This window comes from Pelodiscus sinensis, chromosome 6 (assembly GCF_049634645.1).
Source record: "Pelodiscus sinensis isolate JC-2024 chromosome 6, ASM4963464v1, whole genome shotgun sequence".
In the NCBI taxonomy this organism is placed as follows: Eukaryota; Metazoa; Chordata; order Testudines; family Trionychidae; genus Pelodiscus; species Pelodiscus sinensis.
Genome location: NC_134716.1, coordinates 121,129,691 through 121,149,056, shown reverse-complemented (window position 1 = coordinate 121,149,056; position 19,366 = coordinate 121,129,691).

Genomic DNA, 19,366 nt, shown 5'->3' with positions numbered 1-19,366 from the left:
TAGTGACAGATGGCAGAACAAGGAGCAATGGTCTCAAGTTGTGGTGGGAGAGGTCCAGGTTGGATATTAGGAAAAACTATTTCACTAGGAGGGTGGTGAAGCACTGGAATGGGTTACCTAGGGAAGTAGTGGAGTCTCCATCCCTAGAGGTGTTTAAGTCTCGGCTTGACAAAGCCCTGGCCGGGTTGATTTAGTTGGAATTGGTCCTGCCTAGAGCAGGGGGCTGGACTTGATGATCTTCTGAGGTCTCTTCCAGTTCTATGATTCTATGATTTTAAGAGAGGTCCTCGAGGCAGGAGAAAGTGGCTGTGTCCGTGGTAGCCAATCAGGGCCCAGCAGACCAATCTAAAAGAAGCTTCTGGGCTAAGGCCTGGCAGTTCCTTACAGGAGCTCGACCCAGGCGGTTGTATATACTGACTGGGAGAACAGCAGCACTATGGACAGCTCTGCGTGTAAGCTGAACTTTAGACCTGGGTGAGGCCGAATACTGACCACAAGCTGAATACAAGAACTGATAGCACCAGGGACAAAGCAAATGAGATCCTAGCCTCAGAACCTTGTGACAACTGGACAGGGCAGCATCCAGAAGTGACCCAGGAACAAGAAAGTACCAGACAGCCAGGCAAAGATCTTACCTAACACCCCTCAGCCATAGACGGTGGCTGACAAATGGGCAGACCCCCTTACAGTGTCCTAAAATATCTTTTTATTTTCCCAATCAAATGATTTTGCTGCAGGAATTATAGTGCACTTCATTTGATATATGCCTTCATTGATATGCTCTAGTGATACATTTGAAATCATAAACATTAATTTCTGCTTTTAAAAAATTGGTCAGAAGGCTTGTTATATTACCCCAGTGTCACAAATTTAAGGAGAGAGTCCCATAACAAGTCTTTTCAAGGCAGATTCGTTTAACTCTTTTAGTCGAAAAACCAGGGAGTCCCGTGGCATGTTAAAGGCTAACAGTTTTATAATGGCATAAGCTATCGTTAGTTTCAACTCACTTCATCAGATGCATGAAACGAAAGAAAAAGGAACAGATAGTAGAGATGCAGGGAGGACAGTAATCTGTTTTCTGGATGCCTCTAATTTTAAACATACCCCAACCTTTCACTCCAGCCCATTGCCTTTGCTTATTTTTCTTGTTCAAGTAATATGAAACTGAGCAAAGATTTCATAGTCATTGAGCAGCACTTTATGCAGCAACGGAACTATAAAAGATCCAAAGTTTTAATGATCTTAGGATGTCCCACTTCAAAATCCCAACAGGCATTTTGGAAATAGAGAACAGTGCTCATCTATTTCAGCTTTTGCAATGTGTCCACATATGGATTGCTGTCCACAATGTGTCCATGCTTGCATAAGTACTCAGGAGTTCAAAGTGGGAAGTATGAATATTCATACAGCAGACATGTTCAATCAAGTGTTATGATTAAAGCCACTCTTACTAACAAAACACCATACAGGCAGTCCCCGGGTTACATGGATCCGACTTGCATCGGATCCCTACTTACAAATGGGGTGAGGCAACCCCACACTAGCTGCTTCCCCCCAGCAGACCAGGTAGACGCGAAGCTAGCCCCCCCCCCCCAGCAGATCAGGGAGACGCAGAGCGGCTTTTCTCAGCAGACACCTCAGCTTGAGAATAAAGGATTGAGGGAAGTGAGGTGTGGGAGAATAAAACTGAGCTCTGGAGAAATGTTTGGCTAGAGTTTCCCCTACAATATGTACCGACTTACATACAAATTCAACTTAAGAACAAACCTACAGTCCCTATCTTGTATGTAACCCGGGGACTGCCTGTACTTATTAATTCTGGAGAAGGCTGGGAATAGAACTGGATGAATTTTTTCTGCCACATTGTTTTGAATTTGTTGGACCAAATTTGTTGCAATTTTCCGAGGGCCAAAACGATTTCCTGAATTGGATTAATAGTTTTGCAATAGAAGAAAGCTTTCATTAAAAAAAAAAAAGCCTTTAAAACCAGGAAAAACGGAACTGTGACATTCTCCTGGATTACACATGAGTGTGGGGCACCTCACCATCACCGTTAGCTTGAAGCAGTCTTGTGCCGCCTGCTGAAACCAGTAACCTCTGACCACACACAAACATCGACTTCCAAGTCCCTTCAGATCTCAGGCCTTGGACGCAAGCTAGTGATAGACACACATCAGTCTCTTTGGAGCACCCCTTACAATATCTAGCCACTGTCACTGAGACTTTACAGAAAACTCCAGGTAAGCTGTCTCCTCTTTCAGGACAGTGTACACATAGCTTGACTGACACAGACAGGGTTGAATTTGTAATGACAGAGATCTCGAGGCGCATGAAATTCTTTTTACTTTTATTAATGATGCGGAAAGCCCACAGGTGCCATGGGTAGGACCTGCCAAGCCCTGAAACAAGTCAAGATTTGGACACAGCTCAGGAATAGAGCCTTTATAATATTACAGGGATAGAGATGCAGCCGTGTTAGTCTGGTGTAGCTGAAAGATATTACAGCACTGAACACGGACGCTGACAGCATCTGCAGGCCCCTAGGCAAGGGGGGGTGGAGGACATCTCAGTGCTCCCAGAAGGGGCGGGGCCTTTGACGAAAGGGGTGGGGTGGGGGGCAGCCAGCCCTCAGCACCACCCAGAGCATGGCACTGCCCCCAGCACGTAGAGCCATGAGGCGCACTGCTCAGGGCCGGACCACAACATTCTGGCACCCGAGGAGGAGAGCTCAAATGACGCCCCCATCCTCCCTCACTTGGGCCAAAACTCTGAAAGGTCTCAATTCTGCCTCCTTCCTGTTCAACTCCTCTCATGGTTCTGCTCTGCTACCTACATATACAGCAGCATCGGACACAATTTTCTACACTCTAGGTCCTAGTGGCACCCCCCCCCCCCGACCCACAGTCTGGCACCTGAGGCAGCTGCATCAGTTTGCCTTATGGTAGGACCAGCCCTGGCACTGTTCCAGCAGTGATTTAAAGGGCCCGGGACAACTGCTCCCTTTTCCCCGCACTTCGGCGGGCCTGGAACTGAAATAAATTCATACTCCTACAATTTAGAGTTTATCATCAAATGTCATGATTTACAATGTAAGGAGTAAGGATAATAAAGGGGAGCAGAAATAGTTAAATATACAGACCATAACATAAAGCACAATCCTAGGTCTACAGTTATTAATGGTCACCTTCCCCTTTTAATAAAGTAGATTTTTACCCAAGGATTCAGTCTTTCATGGACTGATTTTCAGCCTGAAAAGGGGGCCAAATTTTCATCAATGCCCTACACCAGGATAATTGATGGACTTTGGGCCAAATCCAGACAGACAGACAGACTCCCAAATCAATCAATGAATCAATCTTCCTTCCTTCCTATCTGTTATTTTCTCTGGAGTCTGGACCTTGACTTTACTTTGACCAAGAAATTTGGATCTTGATGAAAATTATTTGGACCTTGACTCTCCCTGCCCTAGCGTCTTCCAGGGATTTCCTCAATTACTGGACATCACAGTATTTTTTCTTCTCTTAATATTTCCCCAAACTCATTGTCAGGATTCCTTCCAACACCCCACAGTTCCCTCCTTGATTTGCCCACTCCAATGCCAATGTCGTTCCCACTGGGTTTGATTTAATTTACTCTAAAAACAGGGACAGGTTTATGGAACACATTTTCTTCAGAGAGCTGTTTGTCCACAGCTTTATTATATACTTTAAAATACAATTTCAGTCCTGGCACGCAACCTCATATGACCTTCATGCCTACATCTTGTCATGATTATGATGGTCAGTATGCCATAATCTTTTATTTGATGCCTTTCAAGATACTACTGATGGATAAATACTCTAAAAACAATCTTTGGGGTGTAATGAGTTTGTCAGGCTTGTCAGGAGTTGCTGATACAGAATGCGACGAGGAGTCCTGTGGCACCTTATAGACTAACTGAAGTGTAGGAGCATAAGCTTTCGTGGGCAAAGACCCACTTCGTCAGATGCATGCGTCTGACGAAGTGGGTCTTTGCCCACGAAAGCTTATGCTCCTACACTTCAGTTAGTCTATAAGGTGCCACAGGACTCCTCGTCGCTTTTGCAGATTCAGACTAACACGGCTACCCCTCTGATACTTGATACAGAATGGTGAGCCCTTTGTCAGTTGGCCTTGAAGGGCCTCTGTGTGGAAAACACTGTGGCTGTGTCTACACTGCACCCCTTTTCCAGAAAAGGGATGCTAATGAGACAAGTCGGAATTGCAAATCCGCGGGGGATTTAAATATCCCCTGCGGCATTTGCATTTACATGACTGCCGCTTTTTTCCGGCTTGGGGATAAGCCGGAGAAAAGCGCCAGTCTAGACGCGATTCTCCGGAAAATAAGTCCTTTTCCAGAGGATTTCTTATTCCTACTTGAAAGTAGACTTGGAAGTAGGAATAAGAAATCCTCCGGAAAAGGGCTTATTTTCCGGAGAATCGCGTCTAGACTGGCGCTTTTCTCCAGCTTATCCCCAAGCCGGAAAAAAGCGGCAGCCATGTAAATGCAAATGCCGCAGGGGATATTTAAATCCCCCGCGGATTTGCAATTCCGACTTGTCTCATTAGCATCCCTTTTCTGGAAAGGGATGCCAATGTAGACGTAGCCACAGACTTGACCACTCACTCATCATCATTAACATCTCAAGGAAGGGTTACTTCAGCTCCTTTGTTTTGTCAATAAAGAGCCCCATCCATCAGGCCAGATGTGTTATTTATATCCAGTATCAATACACACAAGACCTAATTTTTATCTGTATTTACATGAAATTGAAAACAGAACCTGGTCTTATATGGATACTAAAATATTAATCAAGGTAGCAATAGAGACTTCATACCAAACTCTTGTGTCTCTACATAGCTGGAATTTTCTGTTCTTGAATGTAGCACATGATACACACACACAACTGTCCCTCTCCTTCCCCCACCCAAAATCAAATGGGTAAAAATAAGGTTCAGTTTGGGTTCATTTGGACTTCAAGGATAAGGGATAGCTTTTAATTTTATTGTAAGAATCTTGTTTGACCGTCCCTAGGAAAACAGTGATGCAGAACCGAGCCTTATGGGGAGCAGGCTAGATTTATTGTGTCACAAAAAATCAAAAGTAAATGTAGGTAGCAAAAGACTCTTGACACCCAGCTGTGTATGCCGATTTGTGGACATAACAGACACTGACTGTGCCACAGCCCTGCACTGCTGCTTGCCAACTTAATTAAGTTGAGATTGAATGCCCGTGGATAGCAGATAATAACAGGCACATACATACAAAAGATATGTGATATTATAGAACCGGTTTATAAGAACTGCTTTGTCTCTTTGACAGGGAAATGTAGAATACACGGCCCTTAAACCCCAAGAGATGGGACTCCTGCTGTATTAAAGAATGTGCTTCAGTTTGTATTTTTCTTATATTGTTTCTATTTCCTTTCTAATCAAATTCAAGACTTTGAGCTGCATGCAGGGGAAATGGCACAAAAGGTGACAAGCTAAGGAAAACAGTCTGAGGTGAACTTTTCAACTCAAAGCAACATCTCTAGGCTTGCTGTAAATAGGATTGCTTTTATGAGAGTTCTGCCTTGCTACAAGTGTTCTTGTTAAGAGACTGTCACTAGTTCTATTATATATGAACAGCTAAAAGGCAGACAACCCAAGTAGTGGGGATTCAGAATAAGGCCCTGTTCTGCAATGCTTGACTTACCGGAGGAATCCTACTAAGTCAGTACTACGACCACTACTTTGAGGAACAAGCATTGGTCAGGATCGCAAAGCACTTTACAAAGGTGGTGAAATATCAGGACCAGCGTGTTACCAATAGGGCAATAGAAGGCTGAACTGACCCACACAAGTTATCACGGCAGGTCAGTATCAAATCTCCAAGGGTACGTATACACTACAACGTTAATTCGAACTAACTTAGCTCGAATTAGTTAATTCGAACTAAGCTAATTCAAACTAACGCATCCAGACTAAAAAACTAGTTCGAATTAGCGTTTTGCTAATTCGAACTAGCATGTCCACATTAAGTGGACACTGAAACGGGGTTAAGGATGGCCGGAAGCAGTGCCGGCAGGGCATCAGATGAGGACTTAGAGCGTGGAGATGCTGCCTCAGGCTAGCCGAGGGCTGTGCTTAAAGAGACCCGACCCCCACCCCGGACAGACAGTTCTCAGGGGTTCCCTGCTTGCAAAGCAGTCCTGGCCTGGAGTGCCCTGAGTGCCCACACTGGGCACATCACAGCACTCGGCCATCAGACCGGCTGCACTTGCCGCAGGCTGCCATCTGGGGAGATGGGGTAATTGGGAGGCTGCAGGAGAGCTTCCACCCCCAGAATCCCGCAGAGCCAGCCCAGTCCTCCCCATCGGGGGCTAGTACCCCATTCCTCCCTCACCTCCTTCCACTTACCCTTCCCTAGCCCCCCTTCCTGATGTACAAAATAAAGAAAACGTGTGGTCAAAAATAGAATCTCTCTTTATTGAACAAAACTGGGGGAGACTGGGAAAGGAGGTGGGAGAGGAGAAGAGAGAGGGTGGGAGAGAGGAGGGCAACTAAAATGATCAGGGGTTTGGAAGAGGTCCCATATGAAGAGAGGGTAAAGAGACTGGGACTTTTCAGTTTAGAAAAGAGGAGACTGAGGGGGGATAGGATAGAGGTCTATAAAAGCATGAGTAGGGTGGAGAGGGTGTATCAAGAAAAGTTCTTCATTAGTTCCCATAATAGAAGGACTAGAGGACACCAAAGGAAAGGAATGGGTAGCAGGCTTCAAACTAGTAACAGAAAGTTCTTCTTCACAAAGCAAAGAGTCAACCTGTGGACTCCTTGCTGCAGGAGGCTGTGAAGGCTAGAACTAGAACAGAGTTTAAAGAGAAGTGAGATCAAGTCATGGAGGTTGGGTCCATGGAGTGCTATTAGCCAGGGGGTAGGAGTGGTGTCCCTGCCCAAAGTTTGTGGAAGGCTGGAGAGGGATGGCACGAGACAAATGGCTTGGTCACTGTCTTTGGTCCATCCTCTCCAGGGTTCTTAGGGTTGGCCACTGTCGGCAGACAGGCTACTGGGCTAGATGGACCTTTGGTCTGACCCAGTATGGCCATTGTAAGCACAGGGCTCAGGGTCGGGGGTCTCAGTGGACCACCTTGATTTTCATGCACACCTGCTTCTGGGTGGCCAGGCTGGCAGCTCTCCTGCCCTAGACGGCCACTTTCCTGTGCCTAGTGCGGAGGTCGTGGACGAGGTCCACGATGTCCGCACTAGACCAGGCGGGTGCCCGCCTCTTGTGGTCCCGGGCAAGCTCCCGGTAGCCGCCAGCCTGGTCCCGGGAAGAGCGGAAGGGCTGGGGGGCATTGGGTGGTTGGCTCAATCCATGCCAGGTGCAGGGTCTGCTGGCTGGGTTCTGGCAGGCTTGCACCTGGCACGGGCACCGTAGCCAGCCCGTGCCTCTTTAAGGGGCCCGGGGCCGGGAGGGGGGCAATAGAGTTTCCCTGGTGTTGGCCAGAGTGGCCACCAGGGAAAGCTGGGGAGGGCTAGCCTCCCACTAGTTCGAATTAAGGGGCTACACACCCCTTAATTCGAACTAGTAAGTTCGAACTAGGCTTAGTCCTTGTAGAATGAGGTTTTCCTAGTTGGAACTAAGCGCTCCGTTAGTTCGAATTAAATTCGAACTAGCGGAGCGCTAGTGTAGCACCTATTAAAGTTAGTTCGAACTAACGTCCGTTAGTTCGAACTAACTTTGTAGTGTAGACATACCCCAAGTATACTTGTGCAAGAGGGCCAGTGTAGACAGGCACCTTAATTTTTTGCACAAGAAAGCCCGATGGTTAAAATGGCCATCTGAGCTTTCTTGTGCAAAAGCGCATCTATACTGGGCACGGATGCTTTTGCACAAAAGCATCCATGCCAATCTAGATGCTCTTTTTTGGAAATACTTTTAACGGAACAACTTTTCCATTAAAAGTATTTCCGCAAAATCATGCCAGTCTAGACGCAGCCCATGGGTATGAACATACAGTATTGGGTAATAGATATATGGATAGATATAGATATGCCATCTTCGAATATTAGGTTCCAGGAACTCTTTCTGGTCACCTTTATTATGTTCCAGGATACTCATGTCAGTTAGAGAAATGCATTATTAATCTATCTATCTATCTATCTATCTTCTATGAATGAGTTGCTAGTTATGAGTGGCATTCCTTATTGCTTGATTTTGCTCAGTATGAATGCATGAGATAAATGCAGAAGACAACTAGGCCAAATCCATCCCTTGTTTATCTGCATTGATGTGTAAAGTGGGGGGAAAAATCACACAATGTAGGCTAAGTGAGAAATGCAAAGAACACAAGTGTTTACCTAAGGCAGAGTAAAAAGTCTTTAAAGTAGGCATCCATGTAATTTATGCCTTACACCTGTTTCTTTTTAGCTAGGAAATGTGCTGTCTTTTTTGTTTAATCTTCCTGGAATTAAAAAGAGTTAAATCATGGGGGAGGAGAAAAGGTGTTTGATCCAATTTTGCAAATCCTTGAACTTTGCTTATCTATCCTGTCAATGCTTCTGTCAGTCTCTTTATCACAACCATTGTGGCCTCTATTTACTATGCAATGGTCAAACCAGCTCTGAGATAGCAGCTACATACTAAATTAAGATGTATACGAGATTAAGCAGATCAAATTATTCGTGTTTCCATTTTTCTTAATGAGAATTTACTAACACAGGGGAGAGGGAAATCTCACTGTACTTCTCAAAATCTGAGAGAGGAAAATGGGACAACATTGTACAATAGAACTAAGAGAACTATGCACCACAAAACTACTGAGCTGGAATTCATATGCAAATGTGGCACCCTCGGAAGGGGTCTGGAATGTCTCTATGATTAAAATAAGTAATTTCCCCTACAGGTACTCTCACTTTCTCATCATTGACGGAGGTGAGCCATATCCACCCTGATTTATTTAGCACCAAATTTACACTCCTATCATTGCATCCCAGCCTTTCTTTTGCTTCAAGCATCCAAAGTGAGTTGTGCCTCACAAAACATTATGCCATCATATATTTGGTAGTGCCAACAAAGTGCCACTGGACTCCAGGTTGTTAAAAAAAAATCAGTGACTTTATCCAGTTGCAACTGTTTCCTGATGACCGTACATAACCAAGTACTATTTCCACAACCTTGTTTTCTTTCCTCTTCTTCAATGAGTTTTAAGGGCCAGATTCTGTCACTCTCACTGACGATGAGAATTGAACATACATCTATGAGTTTGTCTTAATTATTGCCCCTAGTATCTTCTCCTTGTGGCCTGCATGAATCCAAAGTGTGATTTGTACATCTGGGTCAGAGGCAAGGCCCTTTTGTAATTAGTCTGTCAGTTCAGATGTCCTAGAGCATGGAGTAGGTTAGAACCTGAAGTAAGGATAGCTGGTTCAAACTACACCATGGAAAAGTGGAGGTGATGTTGTAGCAGAACCTGAAGCAGGGGTGGGCAATACTTTTCAAAAGAGGGCCACTTCTTACATTTCTGAAATGGCCCTGGGCCACCCTGGAAGGGGCAGGGCTTCACACAGAAGGAGCAGAGCCAGACTTCTCTTGCTCCCCCACCCACAAAACTTGACTGGCCTGGGGGTGGGGAAGTGTGTGAAGTCTTGTCCACTGTCCCTGGCACCTAGAGAGAATCACCAGCCATTTTAAAACAGCTGGTGGTTTCCTTTAGGTGCTGCAGCAGAAGGGCCTGGGGGTGAGGGGAGCCCACAAAGTCTCTCGCCCCCTGCCTCCACCTGGCCAGAGATGCATGGCAGCTAGAGAGAACTGCTGGCTGTTTTAAAACAGCTGGTGCTTCCCTCTGGTGTCATGCACCCATGACAGGGGAGGAGGTTTTACGCGCTCCCTGTTCCCTGGTCTCAATTGGTCTGGGGGCAGGGGAGTAGTAGAGCAGCCGTGGGCCAGATCCACTGGCTTGGCAGGCCAGATCCAGTCCATGGAGGCTGTCTTGCCTACCCCTGATTTGGAGCACGAGGTCTCATAGAAGGCCCGAGGCCTGAATCAAATTCAGCAAAAGCTATGAAAAAAGGCATGTCCTGTCAAAAGCAGATACTTGCCTGGTAGTATGTGGACTCAACACTAATATTGGTATCACTGCTAAACCACACTGAATATGTACATATATTCAGTAGGCTAGGACAAGAACACTCCAACCTAGCAGACAATAAGATGGTTTGATAGAAGCCATGAATAGCAATGTTTTGCCTGAAAATTCAGGAGAAAGGCACAAGGGAAGGTAACAAACATGTCAAGAAACTTATAAATTAATACATAAATTGTTAATCCCAGATTAATAGATTTATTTAGCATGATCTTTTGTGGGAAAAGATGCACTTCATCATATGCCACTTTGGCTTCTGACAAAATGCCTCTTTGTCCACAAAAGCCTCTGCCCAAATAAATCTGTTAGGCTGCATCTAGACTGGCATGATTTTGCAGAAATACTTTTAACGGAAAAGTTTTTCCGTTAAAAGTATTTCCACAAAAGAGTGTCTAGATTGGCACGAATGTTTTTGCGCAAAAAGTGCAAATCCGTGCCCAGTATAGACGCGCTTTTTAAGGTGCCTGTCTACACTTGCACAAGAGGGCTTATCCCTGAGTGGGAGCGTCAAACTATTTGTGCAAGTTGCACTGAATTCTTACATTAGAACATCAGTGCTCTTGCACAAATTCAAGCGGCCAGTGTAGACAGCTGGCAAGTTTTTGCACAAAAGCGGCCACTTTTGCGCAAAATCTTGCCAGTCTAGACGCACCCACTGTCTTTAAAGTTCCACGGGGCTCCTTATTCCTTCTGCAAATACCGACTAACATGGCTACCCCCTCTTAGACTTATCTCAGATTGTTTATCTCTGTCTTGTCTTAGCATTTTGTTTAGCCTAGGGAAAGGGAAAAATCTTGCCTCTTGTTGAGCTGGTCCATTGATATGGGCATACATGAATTAACTGTATGCTCTTTTCTAGAGCTTCCTAGAATTTTTTGACCCACTTCTATTTCATCGATTCAAAATCCAGAAGAGATCACTGTGATCAACAGGAGACTCAACCACAAAAATCAATAATAGTGAGCCTCTAATATAGGACCTCCACAGAGTGCTTTGATGACAGGGTGTTGCATTGTGTCATGTACCTAAACTGATTGTGGTACATATCTCAGAATACATATTTAATATAATTTAATGTGTAGTGGACAAATGGTTTAGATTGTGCAGTCTTTACTAGTGAGGATGAAAAAGTAGCTCCATTAAAGGCAATGAGTGTTCCTCTAGATCAAAGGGCAGCCTTGCTGGCCGGCTTGGCCAGGCCTCGGTGGCCCAGGCAGGGAAGCCTTAGCTGGCCTGAGGGAAGGCGGCTGAGAGAGGCCCGGGCCAGGTCTCAGCCTCGTCAGCCAGGAGCCCTGGGCAGGCCTCTGTCTCCCTCAGAGTCTGGGCCCCGACTGAGCTCCCTGGCAGAGTTCTTATAGCCCTAGCCATGGCCCTTAGCTTCCTGTCAGGTGATGGGGCGGGGCTAGGCTGTGCACAAAATGGCTCCCAGAGGGGTGTGAACATGAAGTTCACTTTCAGGGGAGGTGTGAAGGTAAAAAGGTTAAGAACCCCTGAGCTACAGAAACCATTTTTAACCCTTTGGATAAGTGACCCAGAAACTGGAATCCTGCTGTGATGCTGCATTGGAGTTGTAGTTCAATCTCCTCTGTGGGCCTATTAGAATTTCAAATACTCCTTAAGATTTTTCATAGATTTCATCATTTGCAGCTTTATTAATTGCCTCACAGCTAGATATAGATAAAATGTGGAGAATAAATAGATTTTAGTTAGACGCCTTGTGTATGTGTTTCACTAAGACAACTAATTTCCTCCACACAATAACTCTTTATGTATTCCTGAAGAAGCATCCTCTTGAGAAAAATAATGTTTGTTTGGGTGGAGATGTAAAATGTACAGATTGTGTGTAAAAACAAAAAAATGACAGCAAATGGTTTGTACTCCTTTTTTTAATCAAGCATTCCTCCCAAAGCATTACTCATCTATATAGCCAGAAAGAAGCACATCTTATAACTAGGATAAAGCTGTTCAATTGTGAAAAATGATACTGAGCGCAGCTGAAAAAGATAAATCCTCCATGACAATAAAAAAAAAAGTAGAACTGGAAGTTTTCATGGCATACACATCTATTCTTTGTACATAGCCCTCAGCTACCAGCCAATATCTTCTATTCAACAGAGTGGAGGGCATAAGCTACTTAAGTTCGATAGTAGCTTTTACTTTCTTTAGGGTCCAGTAGTTATGGAGGTTTGCAGTAAATGGGTTGAAATGGACAGCGTCATAAATCTGGGTGACAACTGTCCATTTTGTTCAGCATTTGGAGGAAGAGGCCAAACTGAAAAGAGATCTAGAAAGAGCTGCCTATTTAAATACAATGGCATGAAATGGCTGCTGGTATTTATTTCATGGTATTTCAAATTCTGGCAATGGAAATGGATTCTTAATGGAAATACGTTGCCTTTTAGGAGTGTCCAAAGATCCCAATGCACTTTGAAAACATCGCTATAGAATCCTTGCAACATCTCTGGGAGACAGGCAAGTATTATTCCCATTTCTCAGATGAGGAAGCTGAGACTCAAAACCTCCAATGATGAGGATTTTGCATCTTCCCTTGGCAACTTGCGTCATGATCTCTGTCCGGCCTCCTGACTTAGGCTAAACCACATTACATGGCAGCCACTCCAGGTGAGTGATTGATCCACAATCACTTGTAGCCACTGGAACAACTCCTGTTGCATTTCTGGAATTTGGCTCGGGCCCTATGGGAGAAAGTATGGATTATACAAATGCACATCTTTATATGTCCCTATGTGTTCCAGTAACAGCTAATGCCACAATGTGCTCAAAAAGAAAATTTAGCAACGTTTAACACATGACAACTTACTTAAAGATCCTGTGGTTAACATATACAACATAAGAGACCAAAAGTCCATTTCTTCATTCATGGATAAGTTGGGTTAGTTCCTGCAGCCATCAAAAGGAGCCCTTACAGTGAATCTTATGGCCTGCCTGGAAGTTCTGCCAGTAAGAAAACACACAAAAGTCCATTAACACATAGAGCAAAACTAGCAGTGAATGAAACAAAAAACAGGACTATGTAGCACTTTAAAGACTAACAAGATGGTTTAATAGGTGATGAGCTTTCGTGGGCCAGACACACTTCCTCAGATCAAATAGTGGAAGAAAATTGTCACAACCATCTATATCAAAGGATACAATTAAAAAAATGAACACATATGAAAAGGACAAATCAAATTTCAGAACAGAAGGGGGTTGGGGGTGGGGAGGTAAATGTCTGTGAGCTAATGATATTAGAGGTGATAATTGGGGAAGCTATCTTTGTAATGGGTAAGATAATTAGAGTCTTTATTCAAACTTAAGTGTAAAGTGTCAAACTTAAGCATGAATGATAGTTCAGAGGATTCCCTTTCAAGTGTAGTCTTAAAAGGCCTTGAAACAAGAATGAAACAAGAGCGTGGAGGAATGGAGAGGCCAAATCTTACTTAAATTATAGATGTAGATTTGAGCCCAGTGAATAAAAATAGGTGGGTATGTATGTGATTTGCAATAAGTTATGCAATTGATATTGGATCTTTCTAATATGCAGAGGTGTTTTTCAGAATTCAGAACTCTTGTTTACACAAAGGGAGCTCAGCCTGGGAATCAGAAAGGTTTCAAGGGATCATGTCATCACTGCCCTATCCAGTCTGGGTTCAGTTGTGCTATGAAAAAGAGGGAGTCATAAATAGAAAAGATTTTAGAACTAAAGCAGATTCCGAATTTTCAAGCAAAACTTATTAACTTTTTTTTGTTTACATTTTGTCAGAAACATACTGGTTTGGATGAAACTTCACTTGAGAAAAGCGTATCAGGTCCAGGGTGGAGTTTACAGTTTAGTTAGCTCCACCTTTGAGTACCACCTCCACCCAATGGTTAGACTATTCAGCTGACACACGGAGGACCCAAACCTTTGTCTTCCTGTTTCAATGCAAAGACTAGAACCTTAGCCTTCAATATCCCAGGGGACTGCCCTAAGCATTGGAATTTTTGGTTACTACAGAGTGGGTTTATCTCTCTCTCACTCTGTGATTTTTTGTGGGGTTTTTTTTGTAGGGGAGGAGCTATTTTGGGGAAAAAATGTAGGGTCTCAGTTTTGTTATGGTGCAAAACAAAACAAATATTGAAATCTCAAAAACAGATGCAGAATTCTTGTTTTCCAGCCCATCATGGTGAGAACCGCTATAATAAACAAGAGTCTTTCTTTTGAAGACACTATGGTGTGTGAATTTGTATTCAAAACTGTACGCTTCTCCTCTCCTAACCTGATCTTTGGATCTTTCTGCAGATTGGTTTTATACCAGCCTGTCTAATCAGTAGAGTATCCCCAAGGTTTTCACATTGTTTTAGAGCCTACTTTGGATTCCAGTGGAACTCTTTGTTCATAAACCATAGGAGTTAGAACTGTATGATCTGTGTAAAATGAGATCTGTAGGATGCAGTACTAGTTCTACATAGAACAAGAAGGAGCTGGAAAAAACACCCAGCAAGCAAGACTTTTTTTCTCTTCATTCTGAAAAGCCCTTCAGGCTTTCAGACCACAGAGTTTTGTTTGATTTTTTTTTGTGTGTGGGGGGAGAGGTCTGGGAGGAAATTAAAGTAAATGAAGAATCTAAAAGACAGAATAAGATTAAGGCAGAGAGAAATATCCAAATCAGAGGGTATAAGGCACGCAAGTGGCTCAGGAGAACTGATGGAGACCATTTGGGTATTTCTAGACTATAGGCTTTCATCGACAGAAGTTTTGTCGACAGATACGAGACTACATCCAGTTCTGTTGACAAAGCAAGCTGCTTTGTTGACATGACCGTGTATACGCAAAGGACAGTTTAGATGCAATAACGCCTTCTGTAGACAGAACTCTGTCGACAAAAGGCGTTATTCCTCATAGAATGAGGTTTACAGACGTCGACAAAACTGCTGAGTTCTGTCGACATTATGCCAACAGAACTCAGCGGCAGTGTAGATGCAGGTATAGTTTTGTTGACAAAAGTCCACTTTTGTTGACAAAACTTTATAGTCTAGACACACCCTTGGATAATAGATGAAATGCACCTGCAGTCTGACCACTCTGAATGGCATCACCATTACATCACTTGGGAGGCCATGATCTGGTCTACACTACAGACCTGTGTAACTGCAACACCCAGGGAATGTCTACACTATAGAATTATTTCAAAATAATATTTGAAATAACTCCCGAAATAACAAAATCGAAATGGAGTTTCCCCACTATGTAGAGCCTCCAAATTTGTCCAATGCAGGCTCCCCTAATGTGGATGCACTACCTCAACTTAGAGCCCCAGGAAGCACTGGGAAGTAATTACTATGAATGACTCTGGGAAGTAGTTATTTTAATAGCAACAGCAGAGCGTTCACACTACCGCTACTTCAGAATAACAATTTCAAAATATGTGCTATTCCCCGAGGAAAGCAGGAGTGCAGATTTCAAATTAATCAGCCCATTATCTAGAACAAGACAGAGAGAGGGTTGCAATAATCCCAAAGAATATGGCACTAAAAGAACCAACCCTAGCAATTTTGAATTAAAGAAGTTTATGGAGAGATTTCCAGGGCTGGTTTGCGCACACAAAAATTCAAGTAAAACAATGCTCAGTAGCCAGACTTTTGGGTGCTGAACCAAACTGAACTAAACCTAAGTATTCAACGAACATTGCTGATCTGTATCATCATGATGTTGCTCATGTTTATTTCACTCTGAGGCTTCTCAGTACATTAATAGTCCCTGTTTGGCTCAAAATTTGGAGGCACTTATATTCCTCCAGTGCCTTGAATTTACAGTTTTACTCTAAACTTGCTGTCTATTAAGGGCCTCATGGAAAAAAAATTACAGGACTCATTCAGGGCTTCAGCTAATGATCTTGTTCCACAGCCTGATTGACAGTTAAGCAGCTCACTGCAGTTTTAATTCTGAGCTGTGCAAATGTTTAGCTCCGAAAACGCTCACCTCTCGAGCAAAATGGAGATGTTTACTTTCCTTCATACTAATTTCAGTTTAATAAAGTCAGCATGTTTGCTGTTTCTGCTTTGTGATCACAATTATTTGAATGTCTCGCCTGTATATTTTCCCTCTGGTTATTTTTTATGTCACTCCCAAATACTTCAGCATCAATTCTGTGTGTGTCCCATGCGAAAGACCCGGCACTGATCTGCACCTTTTCCCAGAGCATTTCTCTAGACAGTTTTAAGATGCCAATGCTGAGCACAGTGTTTATGTATGCCCATACTTTCCCATGCAGGCTAACATGAATGTTCCACACTTTAATTGCATGTTTGGCTCCCTTGAGATACATTTTGTGTAAGCTCATTAATTTAAACACAGAATGATTGTTGGAGCCACTGCAAAAGAAATAATAATTGCAGAACACAGGTGTTTTCATGTAATGGAGGGGAGATCAGCTGCACTTTATGCCCCTCTCCCCCCCCCCCCCAAAAGTTTGTTAAAACAGAAAAACAAAAAATTATCTGGGCCATTGCAGTTTACAAATAGTGGAAGAGAAACACTGTTCAATTTATTCTTGTGGTCTTTGACGTTCTTCCGGAATTGAGCATAAGTTTTTCTCCTGCCACAAGCTGCAAATGTGGGAACTGGAGTATGATTCAAGAATAAACAATAAACTCGGAAAATAATCAGGGAATGAGGAACAGAATTATAGCTGCAGATTATTACTGTGGCACTGCATTTTAACTGCTAACCATTTTATACCTGCATATTCCATCAAAGGGATGAGCATTTGGCTTGCAGAACAACTGACACTTTCAAGGTCTTTGCATTCATTAGAATTTAATATAGTAGTTTTTTACCTCTTTTATTCCACCCAACATACAGAAGATGAAATGATTATATTGAAACGTTGTCTAATAAAATAAAAGACTAGACAACATGGTACTTAAGTTTTATTGATAATTTTTCTCCTTAAAATTAATTCATCCCATATCTCCTCTTCCACATGATAACCTACTCAGAGAAAATTTCCATCATTACAAATTACAGACAACCTTTCGAAGAAATGCCAGGACACAAGTCACACCAAGATCATAGGTTAAACCTGTAATCTTATTAGAAATCTAAGGAAAAAGGATCATTTGAATGGCATATGTTACAAACCTGAACTCTTAATAGCCTTCAAAGATTTCTACTCTAAAGATGGAAGCACTCAGAGTGAACAAAACACTGTCAAATTGATGCCAAAGGTCACTTTAGAGGCCTTGTAAAGGGAAATTACCTTTGCAATAATGTGCAGTGAAGGCTGTTAAGTCTATGGCCCTCATATCTGCATGGGTGCCTGCATTTAAATTGCAGCAAGGGAAGTTTAGGTTGGAAATTAGGAAAAACTTCCTAACTGTCAGGGTAGTTAAACATGGAATAAGTTGCCCAGGGAGGTTGTGGAAGGATATATTTAAGAGCAGATTGTAAAGAAATCTATCAGGGATGATCTAGGTGGTGCTTGGTCCTGCCGTCAGGGCAGGGGACTGGACTTGATGACCTCTCAAGGTCCCTCCCAGTTCTACTATTCTCTAATAATATGATTATTATAGATGAACAGAATAAGCAAATATCTCTGAATTATATTCAGGAAACGGCAATGGATACTCCATAGTTAAGGTTATTATGAATCCTTAACAAATCCAATTGTTGCCCAACTTCAGACAATTAAAAGATATCAGCCTCAAATCTGGAAGTCAAGATCTGCATCTACATTAGGATTTTTCTGCCACACTGGAGACCAATTAGACATGAGTTTTCCATTGCAGGACACCAAAGCGCAATCAGGGTATGTCTACACTACAGCGCTAATTCGAACTAACTTAGTTCGAATTAGTTAATTCGAACTAAGCTAATTCGAACTAACGCATCCAGACTAAAAAACTAGTTCGAATTAGCGTTTTGCTAATTCAAACTAGCATGTCCACACAGAGTGGACCCTGAAGCGGGGTTAAGGATGGCCAGAAGCAGTGCCGGCAGGGCATCAGATGAGGACTTAGAGCGTGGAGCTGCTGTCACAGGCTAGCCGAGGGCTGTGCTTAAAGGGACCCAATCCCCACCCCGGACAGACAATTCTCAGGGGTGCCCCGCTTGCAAAGCAGTCCTGTCTTGGATTACCCGGACTACCCACACTGGGCACATCACAGCACTCGGCCATCAGACCGGCTGCACTTGCCGCAGGCTGCCATCTGGGGAAAAGGGGCAATTGGGGGGCTGCAGGAAAACTTCCACCCCCAGAAGCCCGCAGAGCCAGCCCAGTCCTCCCCATCGGGGGCTTGTACCCCATTCCTCCCTCACCTCCTTCCACTTACCCTTCCCTAGCCCCCCTTCCTGATGTACAAAATAAAGGACAATTGTGTTCAAAAATAGAATCTCTCTTTATTGAACAAAACTGGGGGAGACTGGGAAAAGGAGGTGGGAGAGGGGAAGAGAGAGGGTGGGAGAGGGGAGGGCAACTACAATGATGAGGGGTTTGGAACAGGTCCCATATGAAGAGAGGCTAAAGAGACTGGGACTTTTCAGCTTAGAAAAGAGGAGATGGAGGGGGGATATGAGAGGTCTATAAAAGCATGAGTGGGGTGGAGAGGGTGCATCAAGAAAAGTTCTTCATTAGTTCCCATAATAGAAGGACTAGAGGACACCAAAGGAAAGGAATGGGTAGCAGGCTTCAAACTATTAACAGAAAGTTGTTCTTCACAAAGCAAAGAGTCAACCTGTGGAACTCCTTGCTGCAGGAGGCTGTGAAGGCTAGAACTAGAACAGAGTTTAAAGAGAAGTGAGATCAAGTGATGGAGGTTGGGTCCATGGAGTGGTATTAGCCAGGGGGTAGGAGTGGTGTCCCTGCCCGAAGTTTGTGGAACGCTGGAGAGGGATGGCACGAGACAAATGGCTTGGTCACTGTCTTTGGTCCATCCCCTCCAGGGTCCCTAGGGCTGGCCGCTGTCGGCAGACAGGCTACTGGGCTAGATGGACCTTTGGTCTGACCCAGTACGGCCATTGTAAGCTCAGGGCTCAGGGTCGGGGGGTCTCAGTGGACCACCTTGATTTTCATGCACACCTGCTCCTGGGTGGCCAGGCTGGCAGCTATCCTGCCCTAGATGGCCACTTTCCTGTGCCTTGTGCGGAGGTCGTGGACAAGGTCCATGATGTCCGCACTAGACCAGGCGGGTGCCCGCCTCTTGCGGTCCCAGGCAAGCTCCCGGGAGCCGTCAGCCTGGTC